The following is a 15101-nucleotide window of genomic DNA, read 5'->3' on the forward strand; positions in this document are numbered from 1 at the left end:
GGCATGTAAGGAGGGTGGGGGTTGCAAAAATAGAAGTAAAAAAAATCCCACTTACCTTCCTGACGCAACGTCCTCCTCCTCACTTGGGTCTTCTCCAGGCGGGCAGGCTGCAGGAAACTACAGTAACCAATCATTGCGAGCAGCACTAGGATTGGAGGCAGCGGCCTCACTCACCACTCCAGAGGAGACTCATGCCCTATGCTGTCTCTAAGACAGCTGGGTTAAGCTGGGTTAGAGAAGTTTAAAATGTGCATTTCTGGCTTGGCCGGCACAAGGCAGCCGGCCAAAAAGAAATGCACATTTTAAACCTAAGTGCCCTGTCTATCATTGCTTTCTGCTGCTGCCTGACTGGAAGCAGCAGAAATCAGAAAGCTTTGTACCCCCGTCCTGACACTCGGCTTTAGACAGAGTTTTAAAAAAGTAAAGTCTTAATAAATTAACTTTTATTACCATTTAATTTTTTCTTCTGGGTCAGTTCTTTTGTGGGGCGACACGGAGGAGCCGCTCCTGTGGTCATGCACTGCTGTTGTGAGTTAAAAGCCGAATGGTGATGTCAGAAGTGTGAGGATATACCACATCCAATCATACACTGTGAGACTAAAGTACTTCCAGGGCGGGACAATCTTAAGAAGAAGGGAAACCAAAGAATCAGGATCCCGACGCTGAGCTGGACAAAAAAAGCAATCAGCTTATAACCAAGGTGCATTCCCAAAGCCCACTCAAATGTCCTGATTGCAAGTCATGTGTTAAATTCCGACATGTGCTATAACTCCTGACGAGCATTGCAATAAATATAGTATCCCCAGGATGAATTTCAGAATGCCACCCCTGCTGCTATTTATAGGGGGAAAAGGTCCGGTAAATACTGTGGAAAAACTTGTAGTCAGTGGTCATTTCCATACCTGTTAAATCCCGACCGAGGTAAGTTTAATTTTATGGGGTGAGATATACATCGCACCACTTACTGGCCAACTCGTAAACAGGAACTAAGAATGTATTATTTAATAATAACAATAGGCCTTTGACCGCCAAAACACTATGTAGTGAGACTTAAAATTGTCATAACAAAACACGTTGTAAAAAGTAAAATCTGATGTTTAATGACTTCAAAGGGATGTTGTTAGTTCATGTATTGCACACTTCATGATGCAGTTAATGAGTTTTATTTTTGCATGCTGACAAAATATGATTTAGTGCATATCGATGAAGGCAGAATATAAAAGGGTTACCTCTTTTTAATACTAAAATACTAGAGCCTAACAAGTTGTACATAACTAGAACATTTTCTTTCTAATACATGTTTTACTAGCATCTTTTTGAAGTCACTAAAAATGCTAAACTGTGGAAATTCAAATTTAACTAAATAAGTGGATTTATAAAAAAAACGGTCTTGGATTTAGAGAATCATGCTTTTTATCACTGATTCCTCCCAGAAATGGGGTATTTATTATGCATTTATTAGTACGTATTCTGCAAATAAGTTGATCTCATGGCCAGAAAATGGCAGCCTCTTCTTGGTCTTGACTATGCCTGGTATTCCTTGTGCCACGATGATATCTTTTAGGACCAAAGAGAATTTTACAGTAAAGATTATATGATCCTGATAATGGAAGCCTGGGGCAGTGGTCCATCATGCTTAAGGTATAATTCCCCAGAAGTCAGTGGTCTGAAGAACTCAAGTGTGCCCAGCTCCTGTAGTCCTTCACGTAGCTTCGACATCTGCCATGGTCTGGCTGACTTTTCTTTCTCATGCACTGGTATGAGTGGTCCGGCTTTAAAAACTATGGCATCAAGTTGTCTAGGCTTAGGAACGACTTGGGTTTGAAAGGGCTGAGCCCATAGGCTCGATTTATTCTAAAATTATGATCCAGTGGTTCTTTTTATCAGCATGAAAGAGTAGAGGGGAGAAATTCTTTATAAATGACAATCAATTCAAATCAGATTTCTCAGGACACATAGTAACCACAGACAACTATGTAAGATTAGCTAGTTTATTACAAAGCCAAGAATAACTGGCCATAAAGACACCTCAACACAAGAATGTAAAAATACATTGAAATTTGCATAAGGCCAAATCTGTGTATGAGTCGGAGTCATTGAAATATAAGCAGAACAATCATTTCAAGAAGTAGGATACAGAAGATCAAAAAAGCATGAGCCCAGGTTTCCTTGCACCGAGTGTTGATGTGTATAAAACATAAATCTATACCTAAACTAGCACTATCATGACATCCCTACTAAAGCATCTTTCAGTGCAAGGAATAAAGATGTCAGTCTGTGGAGTCTGCCCAAAAAGTCTCTCCACCATCAATTGGTCGGATAGTATAAAGGTATCGAGACAGGGCTCGTTCTAAGATGCTCTTTCTCCAAAGGCAGAGAAGAAGTGGGGTACTTTCCCTACGCACAACTTTCAAATATTACAGGCATCTTCCCAAGAGTCCTTGCGGGTCATGTCATCCGCTCCAAGCACGATCTCATAGGTAGCTTTCCATGGAATAGTAATGTTCCCGAAATGCAACACGCCGACCTTCATTCCCCAGCCTTTTCTGGTATGAAGCAAAACAATTTCTCTTATTGACTTTAGTCCACGATGTATCTCCTTCTCTCCTTGTTTAACTAATAATACAAAGGCTTTATTCTAGATAACAAGACGCTTCTTCCACCTGCAACACAAAACGTGAGAAAGAGCAAGATGCGTGGCACACATGGAATTCAAACTTTTATTTCTAAAGCAAGAGCTTCCAGGGAAATTGTATTTCAGGCCTACAAGATTCAGCTAACATAGAAAAATGACATATGAGGAAATAAGGCACGTTCAGTATATTTTCCTACCTACATATAAAATGATACATTAATAAACACATGTTCTTTGCGTTAATGTTTTCTGCTGGTTACATTCACTTCCGACGTTAACTCTCCACAGTAATATTCAATATCCTAAAACGCATCACGTTTCGCGTTATAACATTTCACAATCCTAACTCTTCATGTTACACAACAAAGGATTATACCTGAATGGGCTCTACCTGTGTTATTATAAAGCACCCTTACAAATAAAATGCGGTTTCCGCTACATCAGGTTTGTAATGTCCCCATTTCGCGGCAAATTTGGCAGCAACAAAAACTGCGCGTTAATCAGTCAGTTGACTCGTGTTCCTATAACAATTTTCATTTCTTTCACAATTTGTCTTTGCTGGAACTTACAGTATAATGTGGCCTTCAGCGACAGAGAGATAAACAGAGAGAGAGAGAAGGATAGAGAAAAAGAGAGAGAGAGAGACGCCTTTCCATTTTCTGAGCCAAGTACTGAAAAATGTTGATTGCTGGCTTTTAATCTTAACCTGGCCTCCGTATTGTACCATCACGTCCTGGTAATGAAATGCTCCTTCTGTAAATGATGGGTGGTAACCTCGCTTTACGACTGCTAAAAAAGTAGTACTTACCGATCTGTGATGGCAGTGATTCATTTCCTACATACAGCAGGCATTGGCAAAGCCAATAGTTCTGACTTATAACTAAAATTGCCTTATATTACATCACATTGTCACCCTGCCTTTGCGAAAACAAAACTTAGGATGCATTAGGAGGGAAATGGAAAAGATTTCCAGACCGACTTGGAAGAGTTCTTTCGATAAATCGTCAGTTTTACACAAGCATGGTTGAAAATACACCTTTTTTGCTTCAAGCGGGGCCCAGAATGGCCAGTAGTTGATGGTACAGTCCAGAGGTTGCATGAAGGTGTTCCAATGACTTTTCAAATGTACTAACCAACACAATGTTATGGCTTTACATAGAACCATTTATTATATTCAATATTTTAGTAAGTTCTTTTTTCTTTTGTCATGGGAAGCAACTGCGTTGAGGGCTGTACATATAACTTACAGATTCAGGCTGTGTCACAGGATCTCAGAAAGGGGTAACCGTGTTTAATGGATTAAGGCTGTCACAGGATCTCAGAAATGGGTATGGGTGTATAATGGATTCAGGCTGTCACAGGATCTAAGAATGGGTAAGGGTGTATAGTGAGGGGCATGCAAGAGGCAATCATGCAAAATATTAAAGAGGGTCACTGCCTGAAGACTAGTGTGTGCTTTGCTAATCTAACTGAAGCTTCAGAACTCCTGTGGGGATTGATTACCAATGTCGCATAACAGAGCTTAATAACTGATTTCTAGGATTATACCCATTCTGCATTTTATAAATCACAAGGTCTGCAGAATTTTAGGTAATGTTTACCTTTTTATGTACGTTTGTTTTTCTGTATGAATTGTACTTTTGCTTTGGAAATGTTTTACTCTTTATCTGATTTCACTTTCTGTGATGTAATGGATGTCAAAGGTTATCGACATTCTCTTCCTGTTATATCAGCAAATATGCTACTTAATTCTGGTGCAAAATTGTTGGGAAAATTAGGGGCATAGTTACGAGAGGATTGAGTCATGCTTGCACCATGCAATGTGGTACATGCGTGATGCAGACCTCCAAGTCAGATTTTTTAAGCCATACAAAGCCACTTTGCATGGCTTTCAAATGGTTTAAAAAATCTGGAGTAATGCAATGCAGCACAAATTGCTGTGTCTCATACCTGAGTGCAAGAGAGGCGCTCAATGGGTGTTGCGTGGGTGTTCAATGCAGCTCCCATGGTTTGTAACACATTTCCTGATGTAACAAGCCTGGTAAACCTGAGAATGTGCCAAAAAATTTACGAGGAGAAATATCTTTATTTCTCCTCCTTACTTCCTCTTTCTACGGGTGCTGCATTCTGCAGCACCTGTACAAAGAGGAGAAAGCCTCTCAGGATCGTTTTTGTGCAGGAAGGTATCCCTTCCTGCACAAAAGTAATCCTGCCTCCAACCCAGGCACCATGCTGCCAAAAAGACATCAACGCAGGAGGAAAGGACAGAAATGTGCATTATTGGATAAACAAGGCACATTCCTGTCCTTTCCCTGTGATGCAGGGTATTGCAGCGAGATGACTTCCTGCGCTGCCCTGCGCCACAAACTTCATAAATATGGACCTTACCGTTTTCTCCCTTAAGTTCCAGGGTATCTTTGACCACCCTTAGTGTATATAATTGGTAGGTTCCAAAGGCCATGTTTTGTCACCGCAGGCTAATCCAACTTAACGGTTGCTTTTGTCTTTCATGATTTGTTACACCCGGTTTTTAGATATAATTCCAGATCGATGAGTTGTTTTTTCTACATTTCATCAAATGTTCCACTTTATCAGATTCTGTTTTTCCCCTGTGAAAATCTGATGATCTCTAAAAATCCGGTATCTGCTCCGGAGGCTTATCGCCGGCAACAGAAGGGTGTCTCTTCTGTTAAGTTTTAAAACAGTCCCAAACAACAGCTGGGCAATGTCGCCACACGCACCTGATCTGCTAGAGAGGGATATTCACGTACTTTGACCTGCTTGCTATCAGTTCCCCTTTCAGAACCGTGTCCTTTACAAAAACCTTCGTTTCCTTCGATCGCCCCTTATCTGCAAGCCCCTTCTCCAGTCCTTAGCCTTTCTCCCCGCCATTGGTATTTCACCCTCCCCCAGCCCTGACGCTGTGGTACAGTTCAAACTCCAATGGCTCTCGCTATCAGGAAAGTCTGTTGCTGACTGTCGCTGGAGGTTTCACACTCTGCCCTGCTCCAGCAAACCCTACGCCAGGGAACCAACCTGTATGCTGAGCTCCTGAGAGGCAGACACGTACGTTTATCCGATGAATGGTACTGGACTGGGGTCCTCTCGGTTTCTGGGATTGGTGGAAATCAAGGGTCTTCCCCCAGACAGTGGCCAACATCACACACCCTTTCCTTGTCTGTGGTTGGGAAATTGGAGTCTCTAATATTGTTCAACAAAGTAATGTTTAGGGACATGACTGAAAGAACATAATTGCATCAGGTGTGGCTCACCAGGCCACGAATTGTAGCAGCCAAAAAGTTTCAATGAGAAATTATTGTTTTCAATCTGATAAACCAGCTGTCTAAGATCAAACAAAAAATGTGTTCCGAGGATCACACAAGCCACCTGTAACTGTGGCAGATACAAACGCCTAGAGAATAATATTAGAACAATTAAACCGGATGGTGTTGGAGCCTGAAAACGTGAAAACAGTCGAGTTTTTGGTAGTGAAGGTATGTTGGTATCCGCGGATCCCTATAGATAGTTATTCTCATTAACCTTTTTGATTGCAAAAAAAGTGCTTTTGGCAACTGTGAGTAATAGTAATGAGAGCGCCAATGTTTTTTTATAGCGCCTCATAGCGAAGAACATGGTAATTATAGAGACCTGTTTAAGTTCTGTGTCATGTGCCAATGAATGAATGAATGAATGAATGCACTATAATTAACAAAGCACAAAACTGCTTTTCCAAGAGGGAGCGTCCAATAGTAAGGTTACAGCAAGACACAGCTAAGATCAGTAAACAGAAGAGGGACTGGCGGTCGTTAAATCTCCCTCAAAAGGTGGATCTTCAGAGAGCTCTTGAATGCATTCTCTGATGTGGCACATCTGATATGATCAGCAGTGGCGGCTGGTGACTTTTGAAAGTGGTTAGGTGTAAAAGTTCTTTCCAACTTTCACAGCACGAAGGAGGCAGTCATAGGATCCCATGGTCTAAACTTCACAATGTAAAAGCATCAATCCTGGGACCAATTCTAGCTTCCCTTCTTGAACACACTGTGTGATCCTAGGCAAATGTTTTATTTCACCATGCCTCCCTTTTCTTCATTATCACATTTGAGTGCACCCTGGTCTAGAAGGAAAGCTGCATATCTGCATAGTAGCTGGAAAGAAAAGCAAGGGCTGCTCTTCAAGACAAGAGTTGCATTTGGAATACCAAATTGGACCCATGGGTAGTTTGGAGGGTGTGTTATATAAATACCAAGGAAGAATAAAAACGTCTCTGAAGGTAGTGTACCCAGAAGAAGGTCAGTAGCAGGCCAGGACAGAGCAGCGGAAACCATGAAGGCCTCGGAAGGGGATCTTCAGTAGAAGAAGACTAGAACTCTTAAGAGGGAGAACAACACGCCACAAACCAAGTGGAACAAATATAGACAAGTGTGCACGGAGAGTAGGTGGAAGGTGGAAGAAGAGCAGACTCAGAAACGAGTGGGCAGTGCTAGGAAACATCAAGGCCCTATTGTTGAGGCATGAAGAAACCATTAAAGGGAAACCTGGGGAGGACATCATTCTGTGCCTAGAGTAGAGGGACCTCTAGAGCCACCAACGAGGAAAGGCTGCAGAGACTGGGACACTCTCGTCCCCATGGAATGAAGGCAAGGAATAGGACTTTAATGGGTCCTGGGGTGGCTAGGCTGGTGGTGCTTGTACATTCTCTGGAAAAAGAAGGTTAATCTGAAATGAGTGGTATCATCTTCCACTCAGGAAGCGAAAGGATTGTCTTTTTTCTCGTATTCTCCCATACTGCTAAAGCTGGTAGATGGGAGTCTTTGTTTTTCTATCCAATGTGGTCAGATAGGTTTCTCTTCCTTTTTTTTTAGTTTTTTTATTTCATTGTTCTCAGGAAAGTTACACTGATTCCAAAAGGTAGTCAAACAACATAATACCGCAAATAAAAAGAACAGAAAATAACTTCAAAGAGAGAAGTAAGGAAACAGGACAAGAAAGAAAACGAAGAAAGAACCAGGGGCGACCAATGAAGACAGCAATTCATAAGATCAAAAATAGCTAATAATACATATACTTTCATTAAACTCTGAAGGCATAGGTTTCCCCTATCCTTACTGCTCCACCAGGCCCCCAAATTTGTACCCCTTTTTTCCTGGCTCTGTTTCCCTTACACTTATGTAGTGCCATCTCCAAATTAAATATATGGAAAAGTCTGGCATACCATGCCTGATATGTCTGGGGATCCTCATCCTTCCACTTTGAAGTAATCAATATGCGTAGGGTTGCTGTCACCATAAAGCAGAATTAATTACCACCTGCTCCCACTTGCTACCAATTTAATCATACAGGGAAGCTAACAAGATTGATGAATGCCATAATAGCAGGTAGCGTTGGATTTTCCAAAATTTTAACAATTTGCTAGATTTCTGCCAAACATTCCAAGCAGCTCTGAGGGGTTTGGAGCGAGTTTTCTTGTAGTAGCTTCCCTCCAATTGTTTCAGTAATAGCCATGGTGCTAAGTCACCCAGAGCTAATTCAAAGATGGAGGGTGGCAGCTCCATATCCTGAGCTGTTGATGTTAGCTTAGGTTAAATAAAATGGTCATCTGCTGAAGCATGATAGCCCAGTAGTAGTATAAAATATTTGGGACAGCCATCCCACCTCGGTTTTGTGGTAGGGTCATTAGTTTCAGAGATCTCCTGACTTTCTTGTATCCCCAGATAAACTGCGAGAAGATCCCCTCAATTTTTTTAAAGAAAAGATTTGGTGGTTCCATTGGTGTACAGCGTAGCATATATAACATTTTAGGGAACATTGTCATTTTTATGACATTCGCCCTTCCGATAATAGATAAATGCAGGTTATCCATTCTCTTTAAGTCATTCCCAATTTTCCTGATGAGAGGATCTGCATTAATATTCCAGATTGTCCCGACGTCTGCTGCGACAGAAATCCCTAAGTACGTGTTTACCTCCATCCTCCTAGAGTCCTGCCAGGTAACCGACTTAAAGCAAACTATTTTAGTTTTATCTGCATTTAGCCCATACCCTGATTGCTTCCCAAACTCCCGGGCCAGATTTTCAATCCTTCCCATTGCCGCCTGAGGGTCAGGGGTGACAACAGCGATGTCATCTGCGTAAGCTAAAACCTCAGTGCTATAACCCCTGACCACTAGCGGCTTGATTACCTGATCGTTGAATATTGCTCTAATAAGCGGGTCTATATATAGTGCGAAGAGGATAGGGGAGCAAGGGCAGCCCTGCCTTGTACCCCTAGTGATCTTGACCTTCCCCCGACTACCGCCCCATCAGTTGTATTTTTGCATGTGATTGAACGTACATGGCTCTAAGGGCGGTTAAAATGCGTGGTCCAAAGCCATTTGACCTCAAGTTCTGCCAAAGATATACCCACTCCACTTGGTCGAACGCCTTTTGTGCGTCCAATAATAATCACATCTGTTGCCCTGAGATCTCTGCAATATTAAATAATGATATCGCCCTTTGAATATGGTCTGTCGTGCCTCTACCCGGTATGAAACCGTGTTGCCACGGGCTTACTAAGGAATCAATTATCTTAGATAGCCTATGCTCTAGGATTTTAGATTAAAGCTTTTCATCATAATTTATCAGTGCGATTGGTCTGTAGAAGGTTGGATCTTCCGCTGCCTTCCCTTTCTTCAAGAATATGACTATACTAGTCTCCTGTCATGATTTAGGTGGTGTTCCTTTCTGCTATACTGCTAAAACAAGTCTAACAAAAGAGGGGCTAGTTCTTTATGCAAGATTTTATAGATCTCCATTGGTAACCCATCCGGACCTGCCTCCTTCCCTGAAGCCATCGACAATAATGCCTCATTGACCTCCTCCAACGTGATATCTGCTTCTAGTTCTTGAATCTGAGGCGGTAATTCCAAACCAACGCTTCCTGCTACTGGAGCGCTAAGCCTAGAATTATAGAGATCTTGGTAGAAATCTTGAAATATTTCCACTATCTCTTGAGGTTCAGTAGAAATTGTACCATCCTTCCTTTTCAGCCTTTCAGCAAGATGTTTCCCTGTAATTTCTCTATATTTATAATGATCTTGCCGGCCAGTTTGAAAACTTTCAGCTGTTATTTTGTTGTACACCCCGTTTATTTTAGCCTTAGCTGCAATCGAATGTCGAATTAAAAGTAAATTAGTACTGAGTCTGTTTTTGTACAATAATTGCCATAGGTTCTGTCTCATACCTACTCAGCTCCTGCATAAGTGCACATATTTCCTCTCACTGTTTTTTCCTGTGGAATCTACAAAGCGAATTCCCTCCCCCCTAATCCCTGCTTTAAAAGCATCCTATATGTTTTCCCTTGAAGTACTATACCTATTGACATAAAAAAGACTGAGTAGTCCAGCCCCTAATATGATCAATAAAACCATTAGTTACTAATAGTTTCCGATCGAAGGTCCAGTTTACGGCAGCTTTTATATACCCCTGGATTTCTATATCCAATACCAGAGAGTTATGATCCAAAAGGACCTTAGGTAGCTTCTTAATCTTTGAATTTTCTGTTAGAGAAGTAGAGACAAAAAAATAATCTAGCCTTACGTATTTTCTATATGGGCATGAGTAATAAGTATATCCTGGGTCTCCTACTTTTTTGATTGGCCCTATGTCTACCAGCCCATGACTATCAGATAATGTCTGTAGGGCTTGAAAAACTTGTGGCTTCCTGCCTTAGTAACCGCCTCTACCCACCCCACTTGCATCAATGTGAATATTAAAATCCCCTCAAATAATCATTGGGGCTGGCCAGGAGGATAGCTCAATTCCTAATTCTTGAAGCAGATCTGCATTGTCTAGATTTGACCCATAAATTGTACAGAGTGTACCAAAGCTTGGAATTAGGGCAATTGCCCAACTATCCCATTTATCCGATAATGTCCGTTTAATGGGTGGCAGCCGGTTAGATATGTGAATTGCGACCGCTCTAGTATTTGAGGTCTGTGATGCACAAATTGATTGTGTATAGCCTGGGATATAGTTAAGACCTCTCTTCTGCAAGGGAAGTGGGTCTTCTGCTGACATATAAAATCCAAACCCAGAGTTCGCAATACTTCTCCAATCCTACCTCTCTTCACTCGATCTTTCAGCCCCGATGTTTATCGGACAAAAAGTTAACTTACCCATCCCCGCATTCCCCTTGGTGCCTGCTTTGCCTCTTGAACCATTCCTTCAGATAACATGAGACCCAAATCTTACTTTCAAACCTGTATTCTACTTTCCTGAATTTTATTTTTCATTTCCTCCACCCGCCCTCCAACCCCCTCTCCCGGACCGCCTCCCCCTCCCCCTCCCTGTGAAGCAACAGACTTATCTAGGTCTGTGGGTGATGATTGGTGGTGTTCTCGCTATGGTGACATATATAAAAAAAACAGTTAGTACCTTTAGATTTCCCCCCCAATTTTTTCTCTTTTTCCCTTTCCCTTTTTTCTTTTCTCTCCCCCCCAACCTTCTATTCCTCATCTACTTTGACCACTTACTAAGGCCCCCCCACAGTGTCACTATTACAACCAAAAAAAAAGAGATGAAAAGAAAAAAAAAAGTGAAGAAAATCTTAAACAGTCTTGCGACAAGGAGGTTGTGTCCTGTGGCGTCTTGATTAGATACTGTCCCCTGGCTTCAGTTATTCCGACACATGTCTTATCAGCCGGCACAACTCGAGAGTCATTTGCCCCCGCCATCTGGGAACTCCTTGGCCTTGATCTCTGAAGTGAAGACTCTAACACGATCCTTCCATACAACTTTCAGCCTGGTCGGATTTAATAAAAAGGCTTCCGTCCCCTTTCCCTGGAACTGAGTAATCATTTGGCGTAAACGCCATCTTCGTTCCACTGTGATGTGACTGAAATCCGGCCTGGTAAAGAAAGAGTACCCATCAACGCCCATTGTGCATCTCGTCTAGCCTTCTCGAACACTTTTTGCCTCAATAGGTAGTTCCCGAAGTAGACCAGTATTGACTGAGGTTTGGCATCAGGTCAAATTGGCTAACATATATTAAATGGGACTCGGTGTACCCTCTGAATTTCCTGCGACCACCTCCAGCCTTCTAGGTCTGGGAAGGATTCCTGAAGCAGCTGTACCATAAATTCTCTTGCTCCTGATCCTTCATTTCCTTCCGGGATCCAGAGGAATCGTAAGTTGTTGCTTCTTTGGCGGTTGTCACTCTCTTCCAGCTTCCATAGGATGTCTACAAGTTGTGCCTCATGCGCCTCCACTTGCCCCCTTGAACCTGCGAGATCCACCTCCAGTGTAGCAGTTCTAGACTCTACTTCAGTCATCCCGTCACAAATATTATTATACGTTTTTCCACTTTTTCTGACAGCCCTTGTATTTTCCGTGCTACGTTTTGTGCGTGCTTGCTCACCATTCGGGCTTCATAATAATGTGCTACAATGCACTGCAGAATTGATTCTAGTGTAGGGGGTGCCTGAGTTGCTTCTGCTTCCTTGGAAGGTTGTTTGCTGTTTCACACCAATTGATCCCCGAGGGAATAGTCCCACCTTAGCTCATTCGGTCTAGAGTTCTCAGCTCTGGGGGATCTGGAGTTTATCTTTTGAGTAGTTGGAGTATTTTGCCTGCCACTAATTCCTTTGTCGGAGCCATTGTCCTCCTCACTTGAATCTATATTGGATCCTGTGTCTGATCTTAAACCTGACCAAGTGGCGTCTGAAAGGCAATAAAAATCGTTAGCTTCTGAGTTGACATCCTTCTCCCCTGGCAGCCTGTGTGCCCTTGCAGACCCTAAAAGCTCTTTCTCAGTTCCCTCTATCTTTGAATCTTGCCCTGTAAGGTTTTGCCCGGTGCCCCCTGATTGCTCATTCGGGGTATTCCTGGCCCCTCCATCCGCGTCTCCCAGGGCCTCCCCCTCATTTGTCCAAAGAACAACACAAAATGCCAGTACTGGGCAACACTAAATATTTTTATTGTGACCTATATGAAGTAAACATAACGGTCCGTTTTTTGATTTACGTCACTAGTTTATTCATTTATTTTTAGCACTAGTGGAACAAAGGGTTATTTTCATAAGCAAACAAACAATTTGTATGTGCATGTACAAATATACAATAAAACATTAGAACTAGATCATAATGTACAGAGAAATTTACAAAATTTACAACACATCCACACTTTCACTCTGGCCAAAACCTATCATCCATCTACAATCGTACCACAAAGCAGAAATACTTAGGGCCTAATGTCAAAAATATAAATTCTATATACATATATGCAGTTTCACATCCTAAGAATGATAATTAATGTGATGAGTACACTTTCAGGGGTATTAATCCTGCTTAATGAACACTATTTTTAGTATAATTCAAATTTGACAGAAGGACCCATAAACAGGTCGACGCGTTTCGAACTCCCAAATGCGGAGTTCTCCTCAGGACGAACAATCTTATTATTAGAAACTCAGCAGTCCTGGAGCAGATGGTATTAAGACGATGGACAATTCTATTTGAGTATTGATAGCAACTTATCACGTGTTTAATACATTGTCCAGGTCCCCGGACGTTTTGTTTACGAAGGAGAAAATACGCTACCGACGGACGCCAGCGATAAACTGCGCTCGTTCAAGGAGGACAAAAAACTTTGCCAATGGACGCCGGTGATATTCACACGCGGCGATCAGTTTCACCAAATCAATATATTAAACATGTGATAAGTTGCTATCAATCCTCAAATAGAATTGTCCATCCTCTTAATACCATCTGCTCGAGGACAGCTGTGTTCCTAATAATAAGATTGTTGGTCCTGAGGAGAACTCGGCATTTGGGAGTTCGAAACGCGTCGACCTGTTTATGGGTCCTTCTGTCAAATTTGAATTATACTAAAAATAGTGTTCATTAAGCAGGATTAATACCCCTGAAAGTGTACTCATCACATTAATTATCATTCTTAGGATGTGAAACTGAATATATGTATATAGAATTTATATTTTTGACATTAGGCCCTAAGTATTTCTGCTTTGTGGTACGATTGTAGATGGATGAAAGGTTTTGGCCAGAGTGAAAGTGTGGATGTGTTGTAAATTTTGTAAATTTCTCTGTACATTATGATCTAGTTGTAATGTTTTATTGTATATTTGTACATGCACATAAAAATTGTTTGTTTGCTTATGAAAATAACCCTTTGTTCCACTAGTGCTAAAAATAAATGAATAAACTAGTGACGTAAATCAAAAAACGGACCGTTATGTTTACTTCATATAGGTCACTATAAAATTATTTAGTGTTGTCCAGTACTGGCATTTTGTGTTGTTCTTTGGATAATTTCAGCTCAGCCTTACTGGTTCAGAGTCACGACCCTGTGTCGTTTTTCATCCCCCTCATTTGTGGCATCTCCCAGAACTGCCAGAGCTGCAGGGTCCGTTTGGGTAGATTGATTTGCCCCCTCCTGTTGAGACTCACTGCCCCCAGGGACCCCCGCATTAGGCTCAGAAGCACTGGTTTCTCCTACAGCCTGCTCATCAGTGCATACCTCTGGAAAATTCCCCTGGTTTTCTCCTCCTGAAGCACCTATCTCTCCTATGACTCCCGTACCCCCCTTTGGCTCCGGGGATTGTGCATACAGTGTCTCGTGTACTCCCCCCTGAGGTATCCCATGAAATGTCTCAGCCTTTTTCACCACCTCCTCTGGCCCCAATGGTGGCTTACCGGTTACTCTCCGTCTTTGTCCACTGGTTCCAGCTCCTGACTGCTCATCCGCCCGAGCTGCTCCTCGAGCACCGGGCCCCCAGAGCAAGTTGATGACAGAAACCATGGCCCGCGATGGTTGGGGCTGTGAGCCTGCACCCCTCCCCTTCCCGTCTGGGGGATTCTTGGCGTGGGGCTTCTATTTAAGTCCCTGGGGTGCCGCTGGAGTCTCCGCCTCAGCTGTGTCCCTCCGGGGTGAGTCCTGTGGTGCAGTCTGCAGATTTGCCCCTTTGCCTCTCGTGCCTGATTTGGACGGCATCGCAGCGAAAGTCTGAGCGCCGCCACACGCCGAGCCTCGAATTGCGGCCGAGAGAGCACTCTCAAATCCTCTGCAACCCGCGATCAACAACTCTGCAACCTCTGTCAGCGCTGAAATCCACCCCTCCAGGCCAGGTACCGATGCTCCATGTTCTCCTGTTTGGGAGGCTTGCATTCTGGGGTAGCGGTGGGTAAATCAAATAGCCGAAGTCATGTCACCCCCTGCGAGAGCCACCTACGACCGCCTCACACAGACGCCATCTTGCTCTGCCGGGGATGCTGGCACCCTTTCCCAGATAGGTTTCTGTTCCATTGAGCGCCAACGGTACTTTGTTTTCAATTTTATCAGTGCTTTATGGTGTGCTTTAACTTGTTTCAGAGAACATGCAAATGCGCCAGGAATCCAAGTTTAAAACTATAGCTAATAAAAATTAAGTTCAAATTACATAACCGTTTTTAGTGTACTTTTTTGTCTGCTGGCAA

The 15101-nt window shown here is 42.6% G+C and overlaps 1 protein-coding gene across 2 annotated transcripts in view; it reads left to right on the top strand.

Annotated features, from left to right (window-relative positions):
- Positions 1-15101, top strand: part of LOC147722440 (aromatic-L-amino-acid decarboxylase-like) — a 592216-nt gene that overhangs the window by 43876 nt on the left and 533239 nt on the right. The window contains exon 1 of one of the 2 annotated variants that reach the window (XM_086964963.1): positions 5642-5701. The exons of the other annotated variant lie outside the window; for it this stretch is intronic. The gene's annotated coding sequence lies outside the window, so the exon portion shown is untranslated. Of the gene's footprint in view, positions 1-5641; positions 5702-15101 lie in introns of those variants that run through there. 2 annotated transcript variants of the gene reach the window in all.

This window comes from Lissotriton vulgaris, chromosome 4_1 (genome assembly GCF_964263255.1).
Source record: "Lissotriton vulgaris chromosome 4_1, aLisVul1.2, whole genome shotgun sequence".
In the NCBI taxonomy this organism is placed as follows: Eukaryota; Metazoa; Chordata; class Amphibia; order Caudata; family Salamandridae; genus Lissotriton; species Lissotriton vulgaris.